Source organism: Pleurodeles waltl, chromosome 2_1 (genome assembly GCF_031143425.1).
Source record: "Pleurodeles waltl isolate 20211129_DDA chromosome 2_1, aPleWal1.hap1.20221129, whole genome shotgun sequence".
Taxonomy (NCBI): Eukaryota; Metazoa; Chordata; class Amphibia; order Caudata; family Salamandridae; genus Pleurodeles; species Pleurodeles waltl.
The window spans coordinates 707,015,909-707,029,268 of NC_090438.1; the positions used below are offsets into that span (position 1 = coordinate 707,015,909).

Here is a 13,360-nt window from a genome sequence, read left to right on the forward strand (position 1 = left end):
TAAATATACATATATTATCACAATATGCAATTCTTTCAAGAAAACCCAACCATGGTACTTAAAAAAAATATTTTTTCCACAAAAACGGCTCAATAGATTATCACCTTGTTTTTCCCGTATCACTAATTTTGCAAAAAAAAAAAAAATAACATGTAATCAGCACAAATAGCTTGGGAACTCCCAAAAAAAAACATTAAACAAAGTCTCTTTTTTTCTATTATAATAATAAAAAAACCATAAAATCTATCAACCCGACCACAACCCCCACGTCTGACAAACAACAAAAGACAGCGATGGTACTACGCCTGCTGCTTTTATAGCCACAAAAATCCCACAATCCCTGCTTGCAGATAATGACGTTAATGCCTGCACAGCCAATAGTAAAGAAGAAGAGCCTTAAAAAAAAAAAAAAAAAAAACTGTCGGCCTCTTACAAAGCTAACTGGCATTAATTATTCAAATTAGGCAAGTCTTTAAATCGTCGGCGTCTTTAAGGCTCTTTTTTTTTTTTTCCTTCTTTTGTAAATTTCATTACTCTGAAGCTCTTCTCTATGAATGTCTTGTTCACCCTTTCAGTTAACAGAACATCCAGAAAATTCGTCTTTCTATAGGAGTGGCCGAGGAAAACAAAATCAGAACGTTGACCAACTCTTTTCTTTGGTTTCCAGTTGTAGAGGTTTGGAACCTGTTAATTGAACTTCGCTCTGGTCTAGGAGAGGCTCGTAAATTGTTTCTGCGCGGGGTGCGGTCTGAGTGAAACGTTGATCGCTTTGCACTCAGTTGGGAGCTGGAAAAGGCTACGTTTTGCTTCACGCTTGTGGGTGCTGTCGGTTTACCGCCAATGGAGCGGCGCATTTAGAAGTCTGAAAGACAATTTACCACCTGTTCTACACTGAGTATTGAGGTAATGTAATGTTTGCTGCTGACCAACATGTTCTGTATGTCAAGAGTCCGAATCTTACTAAGGTCGGTTATTTCGATTCATTAAGTTGGTGTTTGTCGTTTGCAGCGCTAGAAGCGATATGTAAGAATCATTTATTATGGCTGTTTTGCTTTCATGTACATCATGCTCTTTCACATTGGAAATGCTACTTTGGGTGCCTCGGAGCATACCTGACCAGCCTGGGTTTAACCTATGTGGAACCTATTTAACATAGAAACTCCCTGACATTCGTTTCGGAAACCCTTGCGTGCGCCCTCCTGGTTAATATTAACTGTGTTGAATTGCACTTTTACTTCGCCCATTTACTTCATCCATCACGATGTTTGACTCGGCCTGTGTTTACTTTCTTTTATTTCATGTTGTCTACAGCAGACCTATGTGGTCCTGTCTTTGGAAAAAACAGGATTGAATCCTTGATATTTTTCTACTTTTATTCGACGATACTGTACATTTATTCTATTTTTACAACTGCATTAGCACCATCAGCTGACGTGCCATTTACCCTCTTTTTAGGGTTGGGTTATGAAGCTCGGCTGGGAAATCGTCTCTGGCCGAATGCTGCTACTACCTGCAAGTATCCTTCCCTCCCCCTGAGTGGATACATTAAACTGCACGAGAGGCTACTTTATAACTTTACTTCTTTGTGTCTACTCTTGCTGACTGTCTCGCGCTCGTGTGCCAAGATATATGTCCTCCGTCAAAACAGTAAAACCTGACCTGATTCTTGTTTTTAGCTGTTAGCAAAACTAAGCTACATAATAGTGCCCTTGAGCTGACAAATGCGCAGTCATGTAAACATAAGATTCAGACACCAGAGTCGGACTGGAACAGAAAATGGGCCTTGGCACAAAACACGTGGAACACATTCGTGAATTAGATAACTAACACGTGGCCCATGTTATCAAAGTGGGGCAGTTTTCAGTTTGCAAGGACATGCTGTGTAAGTGTTTTGCAGGGTTTAGGTGGGAGCATGGGTGTGAGCTTGCTACAGGAAACCTTTGTGGCATATCGGGGAAGTAAACTGAATGTTGACCAGTGAACCGTAAAGAAGGCCCACACGCTGCCCTATGGGACTAGCGGCGCCCATGTGGCATTGCCTTATTCCTCTGTAGGCCAGTCTGACCGTACAGATGCACGAGAAGCGAGGCCGGTCTTTAATGGTTCTTAATGGCAATTCGCCACCAAGTTTATTCCGTTTCTAAAGGACAGAGACCGCAGCAGGGCCCCAGAAAGAAATACCCACACCTTCCCCATTGATTTCCAGCAACAGACGCTGGAAACCACCTGGATTAAGCACAGTACTTGGGGGCCTTGCCTCCCTCGGTGGGTTTGGGGCGCTACACCCCCAAACATAGATTTTCTGATAGTTGGGTACACGTGCTTTGTTTGGTATGGTGAGGTGTACATCGGATTTCACCTGATATTTTTACATATATGCATGCTCAAGACACACACGCTCTCCCTCTCTTTCGAAGTTGTCCAAAAGGGTGTTTTTAATTTTACGAAGCTTGTGTTCCTTTTACTTACCATACTACTCAGCATTATTGTCCCTTTTCACCGCCCCTTAAGCCCCTCTCTTGCACCTTTAACATTAAATACCTTCATGATTGTTGGAAAATCTGAATCCCGCAGTCTCACTGACCAGGCCATGCCCCTAACACTGTCTAGAGGTCTCACGTAACCTTGCAGTTCAGTGAGGGGTGCTGGCCAAGGCCCCATTTACAGTCACAAAAATATGAATTGTATGCCCCATGTTCAAGCAATAATCGTATTTTGGTGCTGTTCTTTACACTTTTCAATGTTGGACAATATTAGGGGTGATAAAATTGCCCCCCCCCCCCTTGGTGGCCAGAGTAATTGGGGTCTAAGTGAAATATAAGACTTCTCACAATTTTGATAAGTGTCATGAATAGCAAGAGCTTATATTTCACCTCTGGACATATTCTTCGTTTTTCATCAATTGAACCTGAAGATAACGGTGGGTTCATGTGGTGACCAGATTGTGAAAACCAAAAACTGGGACACTACACAAAGACAGAAGTAGGACTACAGTTTTTCATCAACCAGGTGGCACAGAATGAATGAATGACTAAGTGACAGCGCTCATTAACAAAAGACTGTGGAGCACTAAGGGGAAACAAATGAAGCATTTACACACAGCATCATAAATGCTAACACAATTGCATTCTCAAACACTTTTTGTGGGCAGACCAATTTTCATTAAAATCCTTGCTTTTTAAATTGGATTTTTCTTAGATTGCGCAGTTCTGAAAACCACACACTAGTTTCTAGAAAACATTTCTTTAACTGCTACAGGTATAATTATATCTGGCAATTATTTCTGACACTGGTAAAAGGGAGAATGTGTCCTGAATATCACTAGTTGTTGTGATAGGACCTCTTTCAGCTGTATGTCCAACATAACCTATGTATAAGAACATTCTTTCCTGTTTGTTTCTTAGCTCTTAAATGGTTCATATCAATTTTAGCATATAATCTGTTTAATAATATGTTCTCATTATTTTAGCCATGTCATTCTATTCTTGTGGAAAAAATAGACTGGTTAAAAGTTGATAGTAAAATCAAGCACGGGCAAAACAAACAGGTTTTGCCTTTAACTGGTGGTGTTAATGGAAGTGATATTGGAGGGGAAGGTAATTGAAGGCGTAGCAATGATATTACTAATTGTCGTGGTGGTAAGGAGTCATAATCATATTGTAAATGGTGGTGTAAGTACTGGCGGTGCGGTTTAGTAGTACCTGGGGACTGCATAGCGTGTGCCCACAGTTACCCACCACCGCGGCTCTGGTGAGAAGTCATCCAGCAATGAGGAATGGAAGAGGCTGGGAGTGTTGTTGTGAACATGCTTGGACAATCTTTTTTTTTTTTTTTTGTTGCATATTTGGTTATTCAAATTTTATATAAGCAATACAGACAATGCAGAAGACCCCACCAGCGCTGAACAATAGTCGACAATAGTATGGCAGTTGCTTGCAATATACTGTCTTACAATTCCATTAGCAGGGGAGCTAGAGAGAACAGTTGAACCTCCAGCAGTCTAAACAGCAAGGGGGGCAAAGGAGGCGGGAGGACAAAGGAGTGTGAGGAACTGTCAAACTTAGAAATCAAGGCGCTCAAAGGGGGAGAGGCGAAGGGGGGCACACACACACACACGGTCTGGGCGGTCAACCAGCAGCTGCCAACAACCCATGTTATCCATTCACTCCGCAGCTAGGGTCAACTGTCACACACTGTCGTGACTGCTACCCTCCTCCTATGCACTCCCATTAATCTGAGTCGTCAGAGGAGCGATCAACATTCGAGTTGTGTGGATACTCAATCAGCAACCCATCTGTCACCTCTTCTTCAGTCCCCACCCCCATCAGTTGTTCCATCATGCAAACCCACACCTCCAGATCACGCTCTGCATAGTCGTCCATGCAGACCACACAAAGCCTGCACTCCTCAGCTGTTGCTCATTCCAAGAGATAAGTTAGCCATTTGTCCCACGTTGAGGAGGTTGGACTGGCCCAGTGAATAGCGATGTTGCCTCCCAAGAACCAACCCCAACTGCGCAAACTGGTATGCCATTTTGCAACCCTTTTTGGGAAGGGGTAGCAGTCCCAACAAGCAATGTCTCATAGTCAATTCCAGTCTAACTGCTGTTATTTTTTTCTGTACCTGCGCTATCGCATGCCAAAATGGCTGCAGTGACCTGCAGCTCCACGCAACATGTCCGAATCCAGCAGGAGATGTGCCACAGCGTGCACAACTGTCCATAGGCGCCTGTTTTTTCGGTGAAGTCACTGTCAAGTACGTTCTATGTAGATAATAAAATTACACCAGCTTAAATCTGGCATTGATAGACCCTTCCCGTACCAGTGCCCAGGCCTTAGTACACTCCATGTCCGTGTGCGGCATTTCCAGGTCTGCGTCCCACACTGCGTGTCATTAACACAGCTGTCTCTCTCTTTTAAGGGCAGCATATAGATGGGATAAGATCCCCCTATCGGAGCCTAGGTCTAGTATTGTCTGCAACAGATGACTCAACCGATTCCTCCGGGAAGGATACCTAAATCTCCGAACTGTCTGTGATATGCTGGCGTACTGTAGGAATTGTCCCTGGCCAATACCAAAAAGGGCCCGGCCTCTTCCAGAGTTACAAAGGCGCCATTTTGATATAAATCTCCTGCCCTGTTGCAGCCATCTGCCCTCCACCTTGAAACATCTATTGCGCAAAGGGGTGCAGCCACCAAATATGTAGGAGGCGTGCATAGGGTGCCCACTGCAGCACTCGTGTAACTGCCCACTCCCATGTCCGGGTGAGCTGCGATACCCCAAAGGGGACATCTGCTGGGAGTCTGGAGCCCTCACATAAGCTGTGCAGGGAGCTCTGGTAAGTGCACGGAGCGCTCCAGCAGCTTCTTCTCCCATTAGTGGTGTGTCGCACCACAATGCTGCCCTTCGGAGTAGGCCTGCCATGTAATACAGATGGAGATGTGGGTGCCCCAGTCCCCCTCCACTAAATCTAATTTCAAGACCACAAGGCAGACTTTACATCTCCTTCCAGCCTATATCACAGATATTATAGCTTATCAATTTGGCAAAACATGGATATTGGCATCTCAGAACGAGTCCCGCATTACACATAGACAGCAGGGGAGCAGGATCATTTTGCTTAGTGTGACTCTGCCCATTACAGAGAGCAGGGGGTATTCCATAATTGAATAGAAACTTTGAGGCCATCCAGTACATTGCCCATATTCAGCTCATATTGCAGCTGAGGAAAATGGGTCACCCACATCCCCAGATATTGGAAAAAAGTGGTCTCTCATGCCAGGCCCACTTGCAGGAGATCAGGTGTCTCAAGTCCAATCCGTGATGGGCTTGATCCAACAGGAACTGCACCCGATAGACTGCCCTCCTAACATTTAAATTACTGTTGTTTGCCAATAGACAATGGTCCAGTCTGCTGTCTGCCTGATGAGTAGGTGTGTAACACGAGTACACCCTAGATATAGGGTGAAGCTCTCTCCAAACATGCACAAAGAGCAGTCTGTCCATGGTCTCTCAAAGTCTAGCTGACATTCAGGGCTTGGTGCCCTGCCTGGGCAGGCTTCTATCCCAATTGCCATCAAGGACGCAGTTGAAGTACCCTGCCCAAATGATGGTGAGCCCAATGTAGGGCAGAAGCTCTTGTTCTAGGTTCCTGAAGAACCCATCATCGTCCGTCTAGGGGCATAAATGTTTAATAGACATATCGCTCGTCCATCGCGTATCCCATGGAGCAGCACATATCTGCCTGCTACCTGTCCTCTTAATTGCAGTGGTACCCTGGGGGCAACCCAGATCGAGACTCCCACTAGCATAAGAGTAATATGTGAAGGAGTAGAGCGGTCTCCTCCACTTTTAAAAAAAATTACTTTTGGGCTTCAGCATCTAAGAGGTGAAGCTCCTGCAAGAAAGCAATGTGCACTCTGACCCACCTGAGAGATGTATGTACTCTATAGCGCTTGACAAAGGAATTCAGTCCCCTCTCATTCCACGTGAGAAAGCATATTAGATCACACATCCCTGTATATTTTGATCCACAGCCTCCCCCCCCGTCCCACACCCCAGCCGACCAGGCCCGCCCCAGCACCCGCCGCCCGACCAAGAGGCAAGAAAGGATACAGCTCCCCCCTGTAAGCTTCAACACAACATCCATGTGCACAAAGTGTATTATCAGCCAATTTCGTACAACAAACAGCAAAGCCCAACCAACCACATCCCAAACCGGGTAAACACCACTGACCCAACTTGTCTCCCCAACTTGTATATGGAACCATCTGACCCACTCTGTTGCTAGCCTAAGGAAAGGCAGCATACCAGATTGTCCTTCACCTCCCATCAGAAGTTGAGGTGTCATATGGTCGTGTACAGACCAATCTCTCCAGAACACCCCTATGTGCACCTAGTTCACACTTGCACCCTCCCACTGCTAGCACAACAATAACTGTAGTAAAGGGAAGAGAAAAAAAGGAGCAGTAATGGAGCAAGCGAGAGAAGAACAGTATAAAAGAAACAGGAAGGGAGTAGTCACCTCATGCAGCCATGGCCCCAACTGTAAAGCAGTCCCGTTTCTCCAGCAACCCCAGGCAGAACAAAAAGGCCAGAAGGAGGAAGAAGGGGAGAGAGGAAAGTCAAAATTACCCCTAAACCCACAAAGGATCAGAGACAATCACAACATCTCACACTGAGAGGGGGAGGGAAAGGCCCAATAAACAGCACATTACAGTCCTTCATTTTAAATGTTACTCATTTGTCTTGGGGAATCACCCAGGCACACTGGTGGCCAGCCTCCAACACCTTGGCAGGGCACAATAAGGGCTTCATACATTACATCCGGGCATCCTCCTGCTCCAAAGCTGGGCATCCTCTCTCCGAAGTGACCCAGACTGCAAGGGCACCACAGACGTTGTGGTCTTCACCAGCAGCCTGGCTTCCTCTGTCTCTTGCCGCAACTGTTCCAAACTCAGAGTGCCATCTAGGCGGACTATCACTTTAGCGTCAGAGCTCGTGTGATGCCGGTGCTTACTCCTTCTCCGTACTGTAGTCTGCTTGCCTCCTGGCCTCTCTGCTTGTCCTCCCAGAGGGGGTTGCCGGGACACACTTGCCTCCTGAGCTCCAGCCAGTCCCATACAGCCTCTGATGTTTGGAAAAAATGTGAGCGGCCGGCATGGAGCACCTTCAGTTTAGCAGGGTACAGCAGCACATATGTAAGATCCATCGCTTTCAGCTTCTGCTTAACTCCAGTAAAGGACTGTCTTTGGAGTTGGACCGACCTGATGTAGTCTGGGGAAAATATGTATGGTGTGATTCTTGTAGGCCGGGTCCCTGTACTTGCGTGTTTCCTGCAGTATAGTATCTTGATCTCTGTATTTGAGAATCATAGCGATGATCATCCACGAGGGGGCGCTGAGTGGTGCGGACGGACCAGGGCCCTGTGCGTCCTCACCACCACAAACACCAGCGACAATTGTACTGCAGGGAGCGACCTCTTAATCTAGTCTTCAAGAAATGATTCCGGGGCGGTTCCCTCTACTTCCTCAGGGAACCCCACAAATCTCAAATTGCACCTACGGGACCTCCCCTTTGCATCTTCCATCCTCACTTCCAGCCTGCTCAACCTAAGCTCCAGGGTGGCCATGGTAGCTTTCAGGGTGTCTAGGTCTGTCTGCATTGTAGTCACCTGTTGTTCAGTGGCGATAGATCTTTCTGCCACCGCACACAGATGCGTCCTCAATTTACATCAACTGCCATGGCTGCAATCTTCTCCTGTACCGCCTGTCCAGGGCCTCAATTGCCACCAGGATCTAGGCCCCAGAGGGCTTGCGGGCAACTCCTGATGCCCTGCCCAGGCTGTGAGCCCTCACTCACGCCTGGTGTAGTGAACTGTTTCATTCTAGTCTGCTGGGTGCCTTTAGCCATCCTGTCCTTACCCATGGCGCCGGGGAGTGCAGCAGATCAATGTCAGTGGGACTCTCCCAGCACCCACGCATGGACATGGGTCAGGCAGATGGTAGGAAGCTCCCTTCTCTGCGAATCCAGCTGTTACACATGTAGTGGGACCCGCACAGCAGGTGCATTCCCGCAGCATCACAGTCCACCAGCACACCTCAGCATGGTGCCCAGGGGACCTCTCCAACACAGCAATGCACCCAGCTCGGGACCATTTGTAGGTGGAGCCCCGTTAAATCACTTATCCTGCAGATGCCGCCAGTGCAGGCTGCCACCTCACTCGACAGTGCCCCACTGAAAATGCAGATGGGAGAGCAAAACCCCGTCCACAGTGGTAATCCGCCGTCCTCAGGTATTCCTCTATGTTCTACTGGCACTACCCCCCACCAGCACTCTTGCGGGACAGAGTATGCCTTTCAGATCCTCAACAGGGAGGACGGGCACCCACCACTGCCTTGCGCCTGCAGGTTACCTTCAGTGCCACTTCACGGAGCACACCAGTCAACAAGCATGTTAAGGGCCTGATGGGTTATAACCAGGCAGCAGCCAGGTACACTTGGGCGCCCCAGTGTCAGACCTAACATCAATCTGTTTCTGGGTCCCCCCCCCCCCAGTAGCTCACATAGGCCTCTGTAGCGGCTGCTCCATTAGTGGCGACCAGGTAGGGGAAAGCGGGCAAGTCCACTCCGCAGCAGTCTAGGCCACCTCAGTCGTTCCCCATAGTTATTTGGCCTACCTCTCTTGGCCCTCTGTATGGGTCCAGGCCCAGTCAGCGCACTCTTATCCAGCCCCAATGTAGGCCTTGCCTCTTCACTGCATCTGGTAGCCCCCAGGTCAATCCCCCAGCAACTGTAGGGGGACCAGTCTGTCTTCTACCACTGCGCCCTCGGCTCTTTTTGGGGGGAGTGAGGTGGACTCCCGACCCTCAAGCCTCTCGTCACCTCAGTCCCTAGTAGGCCCCTCAATCACATCCATCCATGCAGCAGAGTCCAGACAGTGACTGAGCCGTGCCAGTTATCCCCTCTGCCCGTGTGGGGCCAGGTGCATCCAGCACAAGAAAAGTGACAGGCCAGGATCAGCAGTACTCCAAGCGGGCCTGCTACGTGTCTGAAATATACAGTCACAGGCAATCAGCATTAGGCAGCCCCCGGCCAACATCCAGCGCCTCCAGCAGCCCTCTGCACAGCCCCCTCTCATCAGAGTCACAGGCAGAGGCTCACCTCTCTTCTCCAGTTGCACCTCTCTCCGGCTCCAGGGATGCCATCCAGGGCCTGCAGCAGCCTCAGGCACAAAGGGTGTGATATGCTGCACCTGCCATCTTGGGGCCAAGGCCCAATCTGCTGGCCTGCACCGAGCTGCTGGGGAGGGAGAGAGAGAGAGAGAGAGAGAGAGAGTCCCCGGGCCGATCCTTCTCCAGTGCTGCTTCTCCTCATCTCTCCTCTTCACACATGTGTATTGCGGTGTCCATGAGGCTCCAGAACCACAGGATACTGCAGGATTCTGTGGCTGGCTCTGGGAGCTCTTGCTCAGAGGAGCCGGTTGGCTATCTTGTTGGTCACGCCCCCCCTCTACAATAATAATCTTAAAGGCGCTATCAAGGATAAACTGAAACAAGAATGACACTGTAGAACAGATGTTGACAGACCAATGCAAAATCCTTTGTGAGTGCCAGCCTCTTCCCGATGTGGGAACACAGTAAGCATTGTAACAAAAAGCCAAAATTTAATTTATACTGCCTGGCCAGCCAACTACAGAAAGGATCTCCAGTGAGCTGATACAAAATGCATCTGGCATTGAATAACAGGCAATGGCTGGAGTGGGATGATCTGCCCCCCACACTGTCTATAGTGTCTGGTGGGGTGACAATATAATATATTTGATACAGTAATCTGCTTAAGACAAAGCTAAAGCTGACTCTCTAGACCAGTCCTAAAAAGCCAGCAGCTATATGTTATATAAATTCAGTCTTTCAAACACATGCCCGGATTGCACTTTCGGTTACACATATATTCTCAACACTGTCAAACACACTGTACTCTTAAACACAAACCCGCCCAAACATGGCATGGTTGCAGTTATGAAGATAGTGAAATTGGTGGTGATGGTGCTCCTGGCGCTTGTAGAGGTGGCATCAATATCAGTGGTAGTTACATTTATGTTAATGGTGGTAATGCAATATGCAGGGCATTGAGGGCTAGACAGGAAGTGTTGGTGCTTGAACTGGTCGCAATCATTCTCTCATACCTAAACACTGTAAAATGCACCACTCAAACAGGGGCTGAGTGGTGGATAGAATGGTCACTATGGTTGGTGATGTTGGTGGTAGTATGTTGGTGGTAACAGTGGTCGTTATTCTAACAGTGGTGCTCAGCGGTAATGATAGTGATGCTAATCTTGGGGGCAAAGGTTCCAAAGGTAATGATGGTGATAGTGGAATATGCAGGAGTGAGGGCTTTGCAGTAGAAATACTGGTCCCCTTACCAGAGACAGAGGATGTTTATAAAATGCTGGCTCCTAACTCTAAAAAAACAAAAACAGGGTGCCTATAAGGTGCCTGCCTGAACTGCAGCAAGGAGGGTGGGTGCTAGGAGAGTGAAACAGTGACAACTAGAACAGAACAAAGAAGCAACACCGGTCAACTCAAGATCAAGTTACTCAAAAAAAGCTGCAGCAGTGCAAAACACAACACATTGTTTTCTGTATCTAATGCATGTAAAATATAAGGAGAAGTTGAGATCTTGCAAGACACATCAGACCAATTTTGGTTGAGGCAGTCTTGTGATGTAAACCCTAAAAAAGCAAAGACTTGCACCAAGTCATCACAAAGGCCTTTACAAAAAAGCTTACTGCACCACAAATACAAGAAGGCATTGCTTCCTATTTACAATGTATGTATGATGTGGAATTGAAGGTGTTATTAATGAGTGTACTTTTCAGATAAAAAAGGACTCCATGTATTGGAGTGTAATTACTTCCTGGGAGCTGAAAAAAACAGGCAAACATGATTATGAGGTGTGGCTCACTGGACTAGCTCAAAAAGGGCAGTTGCAACCTGTTCACCCAACCACTCTGAAATTGTGCTGCACATGAAATGTATGAGATTCAATAAAGACAGACTGTCTTTAAAGTACAGCTCAGTCACATTGTAAGGTGCATCCCATAATAAAAGCAGTCTCTGATTTAATTGTGAAAACAAGCATCTCACAGTACTAAAAGGAACTGTACATCTCTGCCAAGTCTTAGTCTGGCAATCAAGGGCTGTTACAGGGGCTTCAGTTTTGTGCCAAAGCTGAAGATCTTTAAGATTTGTCTACTTTAGATATGTTGATGTGGAGTTAAGAATAGTAAATCATGACCTGGGGAGTGATTCATGCTGTTGAATGTTTGTTTCGTTACAATGTGGAAAAATATGGAAATTAACAAAGAAATATAGTAAATATAGTCTGTTTGCTCACTTCCTCGCTATTGTAATAGCTCATACTCTGGAAGCTATTCTTTGACTGGGCAATGTTTTGTTACTCGATATTGACAAATCCATAGGTATTTTGAATGGAAAAAGCCATTACTTCTATTAAGACCAAGTCAACCTTTATTGTTTAGTTAATTAAAACCATAACAATGTAAAAATCATCAGTAAGCAATTGTCTAAAATAAATTCTTAGTAAGCACCTATACTTTGAAAGACAAATGTGTGAATCAGTGATAATTTATACTTTTTTAATAATATATTGGTTTATGTCATAACTACCCAACTAAAACCTTTTGAAGCAAGGACCTAAGGTGCTTGTGCAAAACACATCCTTAGTTAAAATCTTTACACAGGCCATGATATGAATTAGTACAATTTAAAAATAGTCTTATAGAAATTTTAAGACCTTAAATAAAATTCCATTACATTTTGTTAATACATATAAAACATATTACTTATTCTCCTTAAAACAGTCCACTGTTAATTGGATTAAAAAAGAAAGGAAAAAAAAGTCCTACCATACCATTCTCTCATTGGCTAAGACCTTATTGACTAGCAAACTCTGTATGTCGGCTGGCATCTTCTCAGTTATAAATCTAAAGACCAGAACTCAAACTAGTTCCGCACCCACTACTGATTTTAGCGTACTCTGAACTTCCTGTTTTTTCGAGGCCTGACTTAGAAACTTTACTAACCTAACATTCAATGAAGAATGTGAGGAATTAAAACAGGCAATCACATCCTGCCTACAAGTATGTATGAGTTTCTGATTGAACACAACCTTGAGGTATCTTCTTCGTTCTTGCCCTAAGCTTTGGCATATACAAATCAGGTGTAACAGACCCCCTACTCCGCTTCCACATAGAGAGCAAGTTGATGTTAATCCTGCACTTGCCCTTTGTGCAAAATCTTGACCTCCTGGAAGTTGACCATACCTATATTTAATAAATATATTTTATATTTTTTTGACCAACCCCGGTCCTGATACACCTGGCATTTTAGCATTTTATATTCCTTAATTATAAACCAAGAATGAGATCTACCTGCAAGGAGACTCTGATCCACAACCAGGGACTTTTTCTTTACCATACCGTTAATAATTTTTTTTAAAGCGGCCACTGGCAAACTCTGATCCCATAATGAACGGGCACCCAGATCATCCAAGGACTGGTCCAAATATAACAGTGAGGAGTATCTTGGTTCCATATTTATCTCTTTCCAAAAAGCTTTACTTCCATTTTCGTTTGCAAGTTGAACTCTTTTCCAAAGTTTAATATAGGCCCCCTGTCTTGCAATAACTTGATTCACACACCGAAGCTCCAGCCTAATTTGGGCCTGAGATGCTTGCTTGGGAAGATGGAAAAGCGATCTAAAAACGTTCCCAATAATCCCATTCAGGGTGATTGCATCCCTACCCCTCAGGGCTTTGCTACCGGAAGTAACACTTGA

At 45.9% G+C, this 13,360-nt stretch overlaps 1 long non-coding RNA gene across 1 annotated transcript in view; it reads left to right on the forward strand.

The window, feature by feature from the left end:
* The first annotated feature begins 547 nt into the window (after positions 1 to 547).
* Positions 548 to 13,360, forward strand: part of LOC138259109 (uncharacterized) — a 73,406-nt gene continuing 60,593 nt past the window's right edge. The window contains exon 1 of the long non-coding RNA XR_011198639.1: positions 548 to 903. This is a non-coding gene — a long non-coding RNA (uncharacterized lncRNA). The remainder of the gene's footprint in view (positions 904 to 13,360) is intronic.